The sequence below is a fragment of the Sciurus carolinensis genome, chromosome 2, assembly GCF_902686445.1.
Source record: "Sciurus carolinensis chromosome 2, mSciCar1.2, whole genome shotgun sequence".
Lineage (NCBI taxonomy): Eukaryota > Metazoa > Chordata > Mammalia > Rodentia > Sciuridae > Sciurus > Sciurus carolinensis.
Genome location: NC_062214.1, coordinates 49,276,302 through 49,289,976, shown reverse-complemented (window position 1 = coordinate 49,289,976; position 13,675 = coordinate 49,276,302).

Sequence of the window (13,675 nt, the reverse complement as noted above, 5' to 3'; positions counted from 1 at the left end):
ATTTTCTCACATCCTCACCAACTCTTGTAATTTATTTATTTAAAGTAAGGTTGAGCATATTTTCATCTGCATATTAGTTATTTGTATATCTTCTTTGAAGAAAAGTCTATTAAAGTCCTTTGCCCATTAAAAAAAATTAGTTACTATTGTTGTTTTAGGAGTTCTTTGTGTATTCTGAATATCTGACAATCCCTTATCAGATATATACACAAACATTTCCCTCCATTCTGTGGGTTGCCTTTTTACTTTGATGGTGTCTTTTGATGTACAAAATTTTAAAGTTTTTACAAAGTCCAATTGATCTATTTTTTCTTTTTTTGCCTGTGCCTTTGATGCCATATCTAAAAAAGCATTGTCAAATCCAATTTTGTGAAGACTTTGCCCTGTTTTCTTCTAAGAGTTATATAGTTTTGCTTCTCACAGCTAGGTCTTTGATCTATTTTGAGTTAATTTTTTGTATGTGGTGTTAGGTAAGGGTCTAGCCTCATTCTTTTGCATATGGATCTCTAATTTTTCAAGTATCATTTATTGGAAAATCTGTCTTTTCCCTTTGAATGGTCCTGGCATCCTTGTTCAGAATTATTTGACCATATTTGTCATATTTGTGATGACTTCTTTGTTCTATACCATTGGTCAAGATGTCTGTCCTTATGCCAGGATATTGTATTGATTACTATAGCTCTGGAGTAAGTTTTGAAACCCAGGAAGTCGAGTCCTCCAACTTTGTTCTTCTTTTTTCAGCACTGTCTTAATAATTCATGTTCCTTTGAGATTATATATGAATTTTAGAATGAGTTTTTTTATTTCTGTAAAAATATTGGAATTTTGATGGAGATTGCCTCAAATCTGTGTAATACTTTGTATAATATTTAAATCTTAAAAAAATTAAGTTTTTTAATTTTTGAGAAGTCTTTCCATTTGTTCATGTCTACTTTGATTTTTTTTGGGAAATGTTTTATAATTTCCAGTGTGCAGCATATAAACGTCTGTGCAGTACACCACATTATAGGATAAAAACCATACAATCCTCTTAACTGATGGAAAAAAAATTGACAAAATCCAATACCCTTTCATGATTAAAAAAAAAAGTCCTCAAAAACTAGTATCAGAAAGAAACTTTTAACATAATGAATATCAAAACTCTACAGAAGACATCATCTTTGATGGTGAAAGTGGAAAAGTGGAATTCTTTTTATCTTATTTCAGGAATAAGATGAAGATGCCTGTTCTCAACTCTTCTGTTTAGTACTACTGGAAGTCCTTGCCAGAGCAATTAAGCATGAAAAGTGAATAAAGCCAATCTAAGTTGTAAAAGAAGAAGTAAAATTATCTCTGTTCACAGATAATGTGATCTTATATGTGGGAAACCCTAAAGATTATGCTCACAAAAATAGTGTTAGAAGTAATAAGCTAATTCAGTAAAAGTAGAATACGAAAATCACACTGAAATCAATGACATTTTTGTATACTAGACACAATGTAAGCCTGGCCATGACAACATTCCGTATTTATCCCTACTTTTTGGTTACTGTAGTGTGAAATTTCACAGCCAAAATTCCTGCATCAGCTTCATAAGGCAGGAAACACACACATTCTTCTCTTAGGTTATGAGATTCATCTACAAACCTCACCAATACAGGAAGGTACTCTTCCCCTCCTATGTCCACCACATTGTCAGTGCTAATGGAAAAGAAGTGAGTCCCCAGTGCAGCTTTCAGATCTCTAGTGTTTGTTTCTCTATATTTTAGAACTGAACAATGAACACATTGTGGTCTCACGGCACTTTCTTAGGACCTCTTAACAGAATTTATCTGGCATTCAAGCAGTGTTTAAAAGATGTCAGGAGTTAAGAGACCCACCAGGATTTCATCAGTTTCAAGTCCATCCAGAGGTATGTTTTATTTTCCAAGAAGAATCAAAATCAAGAGTCAAATGAAGACTTTTTTTGAATATTTTTTTTTGTTCTCCTTCTCTTCAACATTTGATAGAGAATTATCTTCATCAGTCTCACTACCTGTTTCTGCACAGATATGTTCTGAGCATTGTTGTAGTTTCTTTATGTTTTTGTTCCTGTGCAGAAGTTTCATCCATTTTTTTGTTTCAGTGTCCTGATTTCATCTTCACTCAATTCTTTTATTTGTTTTCTGTGTCTACTATGTGGTTTGTTCAAATGACTGGTAAGATCAAATATTGTTGATATTGCATTATGTTGACTAACTGCCCTGTGAGGACTAATTCCACAGATCATAGAGTTCTTAAAGTGTTTGACACATAATTGATTATGTTTATTTAGTTGATCAGCTGCTTTGTAAGTCAGCTTTCCTACAAGTATCCACCTGCTCCTGGCATCTGGCTGGATCCTGGAAAAACCTGAAGGCCAGGTGGGACTGAATGCCCTTCTGCATGCTTTTGGGGGCAGTGCGGAAGTTCAGCATCCTCACCTTTTGGCCCCACAGGCTCAGTGCTATCCTCCTTGCCTCCTTAGACAACCCACATGCCCCATTTATACTGGGGAGGGGAACCAGGCCAGTTAACAGGCTAGGCAGGGTCTTCACACATGGGGATGGGGTGGGGGAGTTGTTGCTTTCAACTTCAAGGATTTGATCCTCAGATTAATAATTGATTTAAAAAGAGTCACATAATTAGTTAGGTACAGTGGCACATGCTTGTAATCTCAGTAACTTGGGAGGCTGAGGCAAGGAGAATCATAAGTATGAGGTCAACCTGGACAACTTAGTGAGTCTCTGTCTCAACACAAAACAGAACAAAACAAAAAAAGAGGGCTGGGATGTAACTCAGTGGTAAAGTGTCCTAGGGTTCAATACCCAGAACCCTTAAAAAATAGCCACATGATTATTCGAATTACATGAAGCAGAGAGAGAGCCAGTGCCAGAGCTGATTCAGTGATCCAGATCCGTCATCTAGGACTCAGGCTCTGTCTATCCTTCTTCTCTGCCACCTTTGGCCTGTTGACTTTTTTGCTTCAGGCTTGTTGCCTTATGTTTCAAAATTGCTGCCTCAGGTCCAGGTGTTGTCTTTCCATACTGTCTTCCCATATTATCATGTTCAAAATCAAAAACCAAAATCAAAAATCAAGTGGAAAGACTGTAGGGGAGGGAACAGATATTGAAATTGGCTTTTTATCATAGAGGAAAACTGTCTTTCTTCAAAGTTCTTAGGAGGTGTTTTTCCTAATGTTTCATTGACCAGAAGAAGGTCATATGCCCAACATGAATAAACACTACAAAAGGAATTGGGCTCCTAAGGATGGCTTAGACAAGTTATGATTTCTCACCACCCCCTTAGTGTTGGGCCATACTTAACTGGACATCCAGCAATATTAGTCAGGAAAAGATGAAATGTCTCTCAATTAAACTCATTTGCTTTACTTGTGTTTAAGAAACTTAGTAGGTTGATAACTGTCCAAAGGAGGAACTGGTCTATGCTTAAGACTTGACTTGTGACTGTGAACTGGGTTCCTGAAGAATCTGTGACTTCCCAAGAAAGGTGTGATGATATATAGTTTATATTAGTGATATACATGTTAGACCTATTGTGTTTAAAAACAAGTGGCTGAAGACTCTGCCCCTGAGCAAAAGCAGCCCAATCAAATACAATTCTTTTTAGAATGTCCCAGACTTCTTATTTTTTGTTTTTATTTTTTGGTGCTGGGGATTGAACCCATGGGGCTTTACCACTGAACTACATCCTAAGTACTTTTTTTTTTTTTTTTATTCTGAGATAGGGTCTAGTTGAGATACTGAGGCTAGCCTTGAAGTTGTGATCTTCCTGTTTTAGTCACCTTGAGTTATTGGGATTATAAGTTTGTGCCACTGTTCCTAGTTAGATAGCAAAAATTTAAAAGTGTTGGTTCTATTTTTAACCTGTTGTTCATTGAGCTAGGAAGCTGGAGTCTGAAAGTCAGTGTATTTCCATGAAGACCTGAATAATTGTCATCGATACATACAGGATTTGTGTCCATGGTGGGCCCTGGAGCTCCCAGGACAAGTCTCATGGAATAAGAACCATTGACTGGCCCAGCTCTGTGTGCCAGATGCAGCCCCCTTGGGTTGTGACTAAGAAGATAGCTTTGGAGAGATTGAAATTCCCTAAGTCACGCAGCACAGAAGCATAGAAGCCAGGTTGCCAAGACTAAGTCATTCTGACCCTGAATCACCAGCTCATATTGCCTTCCATGTGTTACACACCCTGATTCTAAGAAAAATCCCTACTTGTGTTAACCCCCTCTAAATAGAGTGATGAGGAGTGAGCTGCATGCCTTGGATGCAGAGAATGACAGAGGGAACAATTAAACCCCTGGTATAATATGCAAAACTGATAGTCACATCCTTTTAAGAAAGGCCCCATTCAATTTCCAAGGCTTTCTTCTTTTCATGTTACTGTGTTGGCTTTTTTGTTTGCTTTTTGGTACTGGGGACTGAACCCAGTGGTGCTTAACTCTAAGGTCTTGCTGAGCTGCTCAGGGCCTTGATAAATTGCTGAGGCTGGCATTGAACTTGTGATCCTCCTGCCTCAGCCTTCCTAGTCTCTGGCATTACAGTTTGTTTTGGCTTTTAATGGAAACCATGAAATTTGATGCACAGAATACAAGAAACAGAAGCAGAAATAGAAAGCTCCACTGCAAAAGCAACTTGGTATTTCAAGGTAATTTGAGGAGCTTTGGCTCGATTTCACAAAGAATAGTAAAAATAATAGAGTCCTCTGTCCAAGAAGTTAGATCACCTGTGTTCAATTCCCAGCCCTAACACATACAACTTATATGATCTTGGGAACCTCCAGGCTTTAATTTCCTCATCTGTAAGATGGGTCAGCATCACTGAACCGCTCACATCAAGCAAAGGAATGACCGTTGAGCCTGCCAATTCTATCTGTATAATCAAGTACTACAAAGCTAAGATGCCCATGTGGGTTAACTGGGAGTAGTCTGATGGAGAAATGTGCTCCATATTTCTCATGTGCTCTAGTAGACCGGTCCAGGTATGTCCTTGTAGCCCTGGCAGAAGCACCAGAAGATAAATGGAAATACCCAAGACCTCTATAGACTTTGTTTTGGTGTCAGCACATTATTATTGTTATTATTATTATTATTATTATTTTAACCTTTATTTTATTTATTTACTTCCTCATTCATTTATTTATGTGATGCTGAAGATTGAACCCAGGGCCTCCATGTGCTAGGCAAGCAGTCTACCACTGAACCACAACCCCAGCTTGTGTCAGCACATTATTACTTCTACTTTATTTTATTTTTTTGGTCAAACTCACAGGTGAGGGTAGGTAAATACTCTCTGCCTCCTTAAGTGAGGAACTGAAAAGTTGTCATGCAAATTTGTGGGTATATAATTCTGCTACTTGGAAGGAGATGTTGAGGATTATTGTTCTCATGACAAAAGATGCATGAAGATGCAAATAGTCATCCACTTTGTACACAAGTTGGCAACTACTGTAGAACTTTAACTCTGTTCTAGGTGCTCTGCATCCCAGGCTCTCCAATCACATCTTTGCTTGGAGGTGTTTGACACCAGTGGCAATTGCTATTGGAATCAGTGTGTGGGGTGAGTAGGGGGCAAAATAGTTTAATGGTCGAGGGGACCCGTCAATGGTTCTTATTCCTGTAGTTTCCATGAGGCCTATCCTGGGAGCTCCAGGGACACAAATCCACCATGGACACAAATCCTATATGTGTCAATGACAATGCTTCTACCTTGGATTCTATCTGGATGAGGTCTGGGCCAGCCTCTTATGTCCAGGGATGCATATGCCCAATATCTCTAATTTCTACTTCCTTGAGCAACTTTTGCAGTATAGAGCCTACAATGGACCCTATTACCTATTCTCTTTGGCCTGAATTTCTCATTCAAGTTGGTCTCTATGCATAAGCACTGCTGATAATATCCAGAAGAGGATGGAAATATAAAGAAATGAGACATTTTTCCTCTTTAGAGAATCAAATCATAATTAATGCCATTAGTAGATTGGTAACAGCAGAATGAAGTTGGTAGTTTGCATATGTATATTGATACTGAGGACAAATAAAAAATAGAGCTGAGAAGGGACATAAAACTTGAGACCAGCTGCCACCTTTCTCTGTAGCATGACCCAGGTGTGGGTCTTTACAGCCACAGGCAGGTGTGTGACAGTTCCTTTGATCCTTGCCTGGCCCAGGTCTTTGATTTTGCTGTACAGATGTTTTTAGGTGGTTGCACATCTCAATTCTCTTACAAATAGGGATGTGGGTGGGAAAGGTGGAGATTACCCATTTCCCCACCTGACACAAGAAATGGAGTCTTTGTGAGGTTTGTTGAGGGCATCATTATGTGCAGGTAGATGCTGACAGCCATAACCTACTAACTGTCCCAGCACCAAGTACCAAGGGGACCAACCTCATGACTGGTGGTAGCTTCCATTAAGTTTTTTTCCCCTTCTTCCCCCCCCCCTTTTAAAAAATATCTTTATTGAGATAAAATTCACATATCATACAATTTGCTCACTTAAATATACAATTCAATGGTTTAGGATGTATTACATTATTCATTTAAAAGATTGGTATTCTTTGTAAACATAAAATTTGCCATTTTAATAATTTATAAGTGTACAATTTAGTGGGATTGGTTATGTTCACTGTTCAGCAACCATCATTCTTATTTCCCAAATGTTCATCACTCCTCACAGGAACTGTGCAACTACTGGACAATAATTATGCATTTCTCCTCCCTTCAGCTCTGGGAAAGCCCTATCCTACTTTTTCTCTTTAGAATTTGCCTATTTTAGGTACGTCACATAAATGAAATCATACATTATTAGTCATTTTATGTCTGGCTTATCTCATGTAACAGTTTTTGAGGTCTAACCATGTCTTAGGATGTATCAGACCTCCTCCACTCATTTTGGTGGTTAGGAATCCATTGTATGTACAAACCAAGTTTTGTTTATCCATCTGTAATGGTTAATATGAATTGTCAACTTGATTGGATTGAGAGATGCTGAAGATTAAGAGGCTTCTGGGTATATTAATGAAGGTGTGTCTAGGAATGTTTGGCATGAGGGATAGCTAATTGAAGTAGAGACCCTTCCCAAGCATGGGTAGCACTGTCCAATAGGATGATGTCTTGGATGGAATAAAAGTCTGAAGAACAAAGAAGCAGTAGCAGACCCAAGCTTGATTCTTCTTGAACCAATTCTTGATTGCTGCTGTGATCTCCTGAGGACATCAGAGTCTTGCTCCTTCGCTCTTCCAAAGCGAATTCTGCCAGTGATTCCTAGGGAGTTTCCAGAAGTGTTTGGTCTTAGACTAGGGCAGTATTGTTGATTCCTCTTATTCAGAGTCTAAGTAGCCTCTAGACTGCCCAGCTACTGGTTCCTCCATTTCTCCAGCCTGCAGACAGCCATTGTGGACTATCCAGCTTCTGGTTGTGTAAACCAATCTAATAAATCCCTTTTTTTATAATTATACTTCCTGTTGATTCTGTTCCTCTAGGGAACCCTGACTAAAACACTATCCATTTGTTGATGGACACTTAAGTGTTCTCTACCTTTTGACTATTGTGAATGATGCTACTGTGAATGTGGGTGTACAAATATCTCTTTGAGACCTGCTTATAATTCATTTGACTCTACACCTAGAAGTGGAATTGCCGGATCAGATATCAGTTCAATGTTCAAATTTTTGAGGAACTTCCATGCTGTTCGTACAGGAGCTGTACAATTTTACATTCTTACCAGAAATGTACAAGGGTTCCAATTTCCCCACTTTCTCAACAATACTTATAATTTTTTTATAATGGCCATTCTAATTGGTGCAAAGTGTCTCTTATTGTAATTTTAGTTTGTATTTTTCTCAAAAATCAGTTATGTTGAGCATCCTTTCATGTACTTCTTGGCTGTTTGTCTTCTTTTGGGAAATGTCTGTCAGGTCCTTTTTGTCCATTTTAAAATTGGGTCGTCAGGTTTGTGTGTGTGTGTGTGTGTGTGTGTTGTGTTTTAGGTTGTCCTGATGTAGTCTGGATATTCATCCCTTGTCAGATTTGCAATTATTTTTCCCCATTCTATGAGTTTCCTTTTTACTTTGTTGTTAAAAAGTTGCAAAAATACGTTCTTTTTTTTGCACAAAAGTTTTAAATTTTCATGAAGTCCAATTTGTTCATTTTTCATTTTTTGCCTGTGATTTTGGTGTCATATTCAAGAAATCACTGCTAAATTCAATATCATTAAGCTTTACCCTTTTTCCTAGGAGTTATACAGTTTTAGGTCTGTGATATGTTTTGTAATTAATTTTTATAAAGGGTTTGAAGTAGGGGCCCAACTTCATTCTTTTACATGTGAATACCATATGTCAGGCTGTGATCAGTTTTTAGTGCTGACCACAAGGAATGAGAAGACTTGGGAAGTTACATAATCTGGGGCTTAATGACTTCTTATAAAGTTTATCTATTTAAACTGGGCTTGGTCAGTGCTATGGTTTGAATATGTGTTCCCCAAAAGCCTGTATGTTAAAGACTTGGTCTCCAGTCTTTAATGCTACTGCCTGGTGGTGGGACCTTTAAGGGGTGAGGCTTACTGGGAAGTCTTCTGATCATATGGTGGTGTGCCCTTGAAGGCGATATTGGAATCCTGGCCCTTCCTTTCTCTCTTTTTGATGCTTGGCTGCTGGGTGAACAGATTATTTCACCTTGTGTTCTTGACATGATATACTACCTTACTACAGGCCCAGAGACAACATATTCTATTGTGCATGGACTGAAACTTATGAAACCATGAACCATAATAAACCTTTCCTCTTTTTAAGCTGATGATCTCAAGTACTTTTATTATAGTAATGGAAATCTGACTAACACAGAAGATAGAAATGGAGAGCTAACTAACAGAGTCTGGCAATTTGTTTAACTTCAGGTATATAGTATAAGATACCATAAACTATTCTAAAGTTTTGTCACTCTATGTTTTCTGTCTTAATTTGCATTATCTCCAGACTGTAGCAACATGGCTATGGGAGAAGGGCGAAGTCCTGGACACCAACACAGTTGTCTTTTAAAATTGTATTGTTGACATAGGGACAGAGAATAGGCTTCTGGGACTGGAGTTGCGGGGTGGGTTGTTCACAACAGGCAGCATGAGGGATTTTGGGGTGAAGAGGCCTTCCTGAATGTCCATTGTGGTTACATGATTGGATGCAGTTGGTAAAACTCTTAGAATTATAACTCCAAACAACAACTTTTCTTATATATAAATTTTAAAATAAAAGGAGTCTGATGGTCCTTACTACGTGGAGTAGGACTGAGAATTAATTGGATTGACCATGTAGAGAGTTATAATAATTCAGTATGTAAAAAAGTGCCACATAAAGAATCGCTACTATCACAGGCATTTCCAGTCCCCAAATGTGTGAGTGTGTGTGTCTGTGCCTGTGTTTTTTTTGTGTGTGTGTGTGTATGTGTGTGTACATGTTCTCTGTATATACATGTGTGTTCTTTGCACATATGTATGCATGTCTATATGTATGTCAGTATCCTTGTGTGTCTCTGTGTGTGTTCTGCATGTGTACGGTGTCTCTGTGTCTGTGTGTTCTATGTGTGTACGTGCATATGTCAGTGTGCGATATCTGTGTTTGAGTGTGCAGGTTCTGTGTGTCTGTGTGTACATGTCTGTGTTGCCATTTGTAAGTGGGTGTTCTTTGTGTCTGTGTGTATGTGAGTGTCTCTGTCTCTGTTATGTGTGTGCACATGTGTGTTCTGTATGTGTCTCTGTGTCTATATGTTTGTGTCTGTTTTTGTGTGTATGTGTATGTTCTGCATGTATCTCTGTGTGTTTTGTATGTATGTGTGTCTCTACAGGTGTCTGTGTGTGTAGGTGGGTGTATCAGTGTGTGTGTATATGTGGGTTGTTGTGTTCTATGTGTGTGTGCATGTTCTCTATGTGTTTTTGTGTTTCTATGTGTGTTTTGTGGGTCAGTGTGGTATTTGTGACTCTCTGTGTGTCTATGTGTATGTGTGTGTGTTCTTTGTGTGATCTGTGTAAATGTGTTTCTGTGTGTGTGTGTCCTCTATGTGTTCGTGTTTGTCTGTGTGCATCTGTCTTGGTGTCTGTGTGTGTTCTGTGTGTATGGTTATCCATGTGTTCTATGTTTGTTTATATGTCCATGTATGTGTTCTGTGGGTGCCTGTGTGTGTCTGTATGTTCTGTGTGTATGGCTGTTGTGTCTGTTTTCCACGTGTGTCTGGGGGGTCAGGGAAAAAGGAAGAGGGCTGGGAAGTTTCTAGTTGCCTTACAATGCTCTGTTGTTAGTTGACTTTGTCTGTTCACATCGCCCTCTAAATTTGAAGACCATTTTTGGGAGGGGTGTTCTGTGTCACATGCTCAGTGTTCTGTGCTGGTCGTGACCTGAGGAGGCAGCTAAAGCCTGGGCGGGGCTGGCATGTCCCTTCTTGTTCAACTGCTGAAGGAGCATCTGTTGGCCATGGCTTGTTCCCAGCCCTCAGAGGTGGAGTCCTGAGGCCTAGACAGGTGGGGCTGTTTCTGGGTGTGTCGCTATTTTCTTGGCAAGAATGAAAATACGACATGTCGTGGCCCAATGGGCCTTTTCCTTAATGAGCTTCCTGTTGTAAAGAATGGGAAGCTGGATCCTGTTGGGTTTGTTTGTGGTGGCCTTTCATGATGATGCTTCTCAGCATGTTCCTTCTCTGGGTCCTTCCAGCAGACCCTTCCCGCCTGCCTGTTTCGGCTGTGGCTCCCACCTGTCTCATCCACTAATGCATTTCCATCTGCCTTCTGTCTTCTAGAAATTGACTGAAATCTTGTGCCAGCTCGCTGACCACCTGATTTCAATTCTTTTTGTGACAACATGTTTATTACCTTTCAAATTCATTTGGTAGCTCAGGAGTGAAGAGGGACAGGTGCGTGGTAGGTAACATAGATAGAGTGGTTTCCTTTCAGAAGGCAAATGCATGGAGAGGAAGCTGGTTAGTCATTTACCTTCTAGCAAGAGTGAGGCCTATCTGTGTGTCTCTGAAGAAACATTTGGAGCACAGAAAGTGTCTGAAAAGGATGCCTGTGTATGTGTTCTAGGGGCTTTGGAAGGCAGGATGCACCTGAGGGCATCAGGACCTAGGCACAGGAGAAGGACCATTGGTAGGTGGGAACACACAGGTATAGGGACAGTGACCAAGACACTAGGGTTACCCTGAACACAAGAACCCAGCTTGCTTCATTCCCTGTGGGACCTTCAGGAAGTGGGTCCTATGGTGGGGGTATCTAGAGAATGCTCTGGAGTACTTTAGGAAACTTCTGGTTATATTTCAGGAGAATACTCCTTTCTCCTTGCCCAGCATGAAACTGATACATAAACCAAGTTTATCAAATGGAAAATATTAAAAATAAGTTCTTGGCATCCACGGAGCCCATATCCTCTGATCCAACCAACCATGAATCAAAACAGAAAGATTGCATCTGTATTGAACGTGTACAGACTTTATTTCTTGTCATTTTCCCCTAAACGATACTGTATAACAACTTTTCACATAGCACTGATATTGTATAAGATACTGTAAGTTATCTAGAGGTGATTTCAAAGTACTTGGGGGGATGTACATAAGTTATATGAAAATACAATTCCATTTTATTTACAGTGCTTGAGCATTCATGGATTTTTGATTTCTGTTGGAAGGGTGATTCTTGAACCAATAACCTACAGATACGGAGGGTTTGTAACTATCTAACAGGTAAGCATCAGTCAGAAAAGTTAAACCCCTTATTCAAGACAACTAAAAGAAACAGATGGTTCTCATGCTGACTTCTCAGGTTGATGTCCTTCCCAAAGACCTGGGCAAACATATGGGACCCCCAACCTGGGTAATGCCTTCCTGGAGTGAGGGCACACAGTGTGGAGTGAAGTGACAAGGCACACACACTTACCACGCAGGGCAGGGGGCTTGGCAGGGACTAGGGTGCCTCATTGTGGCCCAGGGTCCCCGTGTTGGGAAGATGGAGTCTGAGATGGTGCCAGGTGCCTGTGGGACAAAGGGGCTGTTGCCTCATTCTTTTAGGTTCACTTTTACTTTCTTTTTAAATAAAATGATTGGCAGTGATGGCCTCCAATAGCAATATTTACCTTCTTTTTTGGAGTGCTAGAGATCTGGCTTCCTCTCATCCAACAGAGACTTTCCCATAGATCCAGCACATCAAAATCACCACAGGGCAGGGTGAAACATGACCACATGCCCTCATGCAACCTCTTGTAGAGCAGAACGGGGCTGAGATGAGGCACCATCCTGAAGCCAGGGCTCAGGGAGCTTGCTTTCCCTCAGCTCAGGTCTTCCTGCCACGGCTAGGTGGAGTGCGTGTCCTCCAGGTTGTGTTGGATCCTCGTGTTTTCCATGGGCTGGGTGGAAGTAAAGTCATGACACCCAGTGCAGTGACAGTGGCACCCCAGCGGTTCCTTTCCTTGGCTCAGTATCCTTTCCTTCACAGACCCTCTGCCTTCTGTTGACATAAAAGGATACTCTGGACAAGCATTTCCATCTCTTCTGACCTCATACTGAGCATCTTGCACAGTGGCCCCTCTTCACTTCACTCTGCAGGGTCCATGCATTCAAATATTTTTCTTCATCCCAGCTATGTGGGGCTGTCAATCTTGGTCCCCAGAGGCCATGGGCCTGGAGATTATATCACTGTTTTTCCTGATTTGCTCCATTGTGTGACATAACTGCATCTGTCTCTTGTAGAGCAGACTGGGGCTACACTCCAGAGAGCACTGATTTTATTTCAATTCATTATGTGCTAGTCAGTGGGGATGGGGGAGCAGTAGCCCAGAGCTGGCTCCATTCCTGCAGGGACTGGTCTGTGCCTGCTGATACTCTCCTTGTGTCTGTACAAATACTACCAGGTTCCCAAGCCCAGGCTGATCTCTATTTGCAGCCCCCTGGCATGGGAGGCCAGGGATGCGCAGTTTGGTCTGGATGGCTGCTGTTTCCCCCCCACTTTATGGGAGGAAGCCCTGTAGGTGTCAAACATTGGTTCTGTCAAGCCTGGGTACACTTCTACCTCTACCCCCTTCTGGCTCAGGTCCTTGAGGACCTGCACAGACCCGGCAACCTGTTCTTGGAGCCTGTGCACTCCAGACGCTCCTTTCCAGCTTTGATGAACAAGTAGCAGGAGAAGAGATAGAATCAGGACCCTGAGTTCTTTCTCATATGACAGCTGGGGCCAAACTGAAAGTCTCTGAGGGGGAGCAGGTCTTGAGGCAGAAGCCTTTCATCCTGAATTAGATGGCCAGGAATGGATATCCTGTCTTGCAAGGATGCTGTTGGTAATTAATCACCATGGTGGGAGCCATGGCACTACCAGATGAAAGGAAGCCAACATCACCTTGTAGGCTGGGAATCCCTGGTCATGCTGTGGAAGCAGGAACTCAGTTTCATTTTTCACTGTCTTGAGCTTCAGTTTGTTCCCAGAGTCATCTATCTCCCTTCCAAAATGAGTATCTCAGTCTGTTTTCTGTTGCTATAACAAAATACATGACACTGGATCATTTATTTTAAAATGAGGTTTATTTTGGTTCATGGTTCTGAAAAGTCCAAGATTAGGCACTCACATCTGATGAGGGTTCCAATTTAGAGCAGAAAAGCAGAAGGAAAAGCAATACAGAAGCAGAGCAAGAGAA